This window comes from Triticum dicoccoides, chromosome 3A (assembly GCF_002162155.2).
Source record: "Triticum dicoccoides isolate Atlit2015 ecotype Zavitan chromosome 3A, WEW_v2.0, whole genome shotgun sequence".
Classification (NCBI taxonomy): Eukaryota; Viridiplantae; Streptophyta; class Magnoliopsida; order Poales; family Poaceae; genus Triticum; species Triticum dicoccoides.
The window spans coordinates 12965105-12968294 of NC_041384.1; positions in this window are offsets into that span (position 1 = coordinate 12965105).

The following is a 3190-nucleotide window of genomic DNA, read 5'->3' on the forward strand; positions in this document are numbered from 1 at the left end:
ACAAATAGGAGGGTGGGGGGAGGGGGGGGGGGTACACTGTGAAGATGCTGGGTTACAAAAAGCAACTACGGGATATATTACATCGAAAAAGTGCAGCAACAAGCTACACTGAGTACAGTAAACTAGGGGTTTAATACGGGGGAAATTACACCATAAACTAGGGGTTTAATACACTCAAAAAACAGGAAAAAGCTACATACAGACTACTGAGACAAATTACACTGAAACTATGGCAAAAACACTGAACGCATGAGGTTGCAGTGAAGCTCTACAGTAGAAGGTACAGTGGATCTATAGGGCAACTAATATGGTTAAAAATTGCACAGCAGAACTGCATGCGGATGCTCTGTATATCTCGGTGTAACATACACTCCTATTATAGGGGAACACTGAAAAACAAGCATGAAAATTCAGGAAGGTGCAGAAAGGAAAAGGAGAAGAGATCAAAATCCTGTCGTGGAAGAGCTCGGAATCACCATGAAGGCATGAACAGAAGGAATTGCTTCCCCCACCTCCGCCGCTCGAGCACTCTCCCTCTGCCTTATCGAAATGAGAAAGAGGAACGCCACCCCGCTCCTAAATTAAAAACGACAAAAAACTACAGTACCCAGCCGGGCCGGGCCGGGGCGGGGCCGAGGAAAACGGGCTGAAGCAGAAAACGGCACCCGATAAAAAGCCAAACCGAAAACCAGCACAAACCAAACAGGACTGAGCGCGAATCTTAGGGCGAGATCAGACGGACACAGAGTTGAATGAAAGCGAATTGAAAAACAGTCGACTGAAAAGTAGCAAATCCGTAGTTTATTTTGGATTGTAACTCTCCAAACGGATAAGTATACCAGATTTGAGAACAAACCACTAGCTTTTTTTCGTTTTGATTGAAGGAAAGCAAAACCGGTAGTTAGATGATAAAATCTTCTCCAACAGGTCTGGGCATAAACCGGAAAGCCAAAAACCGAACAAAACCAGAAGTGAAATAAACCGAAATCCTCGGTTTTTATTTGCACCTAATAATTCAGTTTGTTTGCCTAACTATCCGCTTTTTTTAGCGAAGCCTAACTATCCGAATTAGTAGACCCAAATTCGGTTTGTAGGCCTGGTTAACCAAAAATACCCGAAGATACCAGTGTCCGCAATGTTTCAGCCCGTTTTGAGGCATCGAGTGTTGAGCGTTTGAGGCCCAAGGCCTGCTATGATTGGGCTATCAAGGCATGTGCACTTGTGTTGCAATTGTAGAGAATAGAAATGTGCAGTTGTCCCATGAAAGCCCACCCACCCCGCCGGGCTCCGCCCGCAGCCGCGGGCAGGTACGCCGACGCTGCTTTTCGTCCTCCGCCGCGTGCCGTTTGCCTCCTGAGCCCGCACGTCGCCGCTGCTTCCTCTGGCCTGCGTTCTCCCGTTGGCCGGCGCCTCCACGTCCGCTGCTCCTGCTCCCCAGCGTAGGTGACTGGGGCGGTGCAGCAAGTGGGGAATGGTAAGAATCTTCAGCTACCAAAATCACACAATCACTAATTTCAGGCATCCCTCGGTATGGTAATTGCAGGTGGATTTTGCTTCAGACTTTTGCTTTAGTATAGTTCTACATGGCATCCTAGCTGGTTGATGATCCCAGGTCCAGTGTAGTTCTTGGAAGATAAGGTTCAGTATAGTTCTTGCAGAACAATCCCACAATCTGGTAATTTCCAGGTTCAGTATAGTAGCATCAAGAAGAAACACCCCCTCAAAAAGGAACTAAAGAACCCAGATCACTGTACTTGATTCAGAACACCAGCCAGCATCCCTTTGTCTTCAGCAGCTAGCATCAGGCTCACCCTCTTGACCTGCTCCAGAATGTTGCTCTTCATCTTCTTGAGAGGTTGAGTCAGCGAGCCAGGCAGATCCAGAGGTGTGACTGGGCTTGTTGTCGCTAGAGGCATCTTCTTGAGCGATGGACCTCCAAACACAGTGAATCATCATAACGCCAAGGGGTCTGGGAATCTGACCCTTTCCCCAGTGACAGTTCAGTGAGAAGGGAGACCTGGGAGACACCTTCAGTATCCACCGCGCCCCCCATCACCCCACTGCCAACTGAAAAGGGGCCCTTAGAATGCAGGATATCCAGAGAGAGAGAGAGATCCTCTGCATTCTTTCCAGTGAATCCCCTTTGTCCAGTATCATCCACATTCTGAGAGTCCTCCAGACCAGCCACCAGATCTGTTTCATGTCAGACCAGATAGCATTGTTAAAAACATGGCCATTTCTAGTTTTCCACAGGCACTACAGAACACATGCACAAACTGCATTCATATCCTTATGTTTATTGTTAGCTGGCCAAAACCTGGCAATAGAGATATAATTTGTTCCTAGCTCAGTAGAGAAAAAAGAGGAAATGTCACTCTAGACATTCTTCGCAACCACACAGTGAAAGAACAGGTGATTAACTGATTCATGTTCAGAACAGAACATACATTCTGGAGGCTTCCAATCCCTCTTTTAAGCAAGTTATCTTTGGTCATTAATTTATTGTGAACCTTACTATTTTTTGCCGCTACGGCATTCATTTTTACAAATTCTCGCTTGCAATGCATTGCTGCAGGCCCAGTATTGCCTCCACGACGACTGCCGTCCTCTCCTGCTTTGACTCCCTGTTGATCAAAGTTACTGCAACATTTGGCACTATCTGTTGATGCTTGATGGGCTAATTAGCCTCATTTTGTAGGTATTGTTGAAGTACAACTCGAATTTATTACCGCATAAGCATAAGCATCAGTTTGTGTATGTAGATTTAAAATGGTCTTTTTTGTCAGCAGGTAATGGTTTTTTTTTCTCACTGCAACGCATTGCTGCAGGTGCAGTATTGCCTCCACGACGACTGCCTTCCTCTCCTGCTTTGATTCCCCGTTGGTCAAAGCTACTGCAACATTTGGCACTATCTGTTGATGCTTGATGGGCTAATTAGCCTCATTTTATAGGTATTGTTCAAGTACAACTCGAATTTATTACCACATTAGCATCAGCATCAGCCTGTGTATGTACATCTGAAATTGTCTTTTTCGTCAGCAGGCAATGGTTTTTCTACTCGACCCACAGGCCACAGGCAGTGTTGTTCTTCAGCGTTGCCCTCCTCTTGGCGGGATGATCCCTGCAATAATCGCTCACGGTGGCGACATGCGGCACAGCGCAGGCTCACCACAATTCCAGGTAGCCGTTG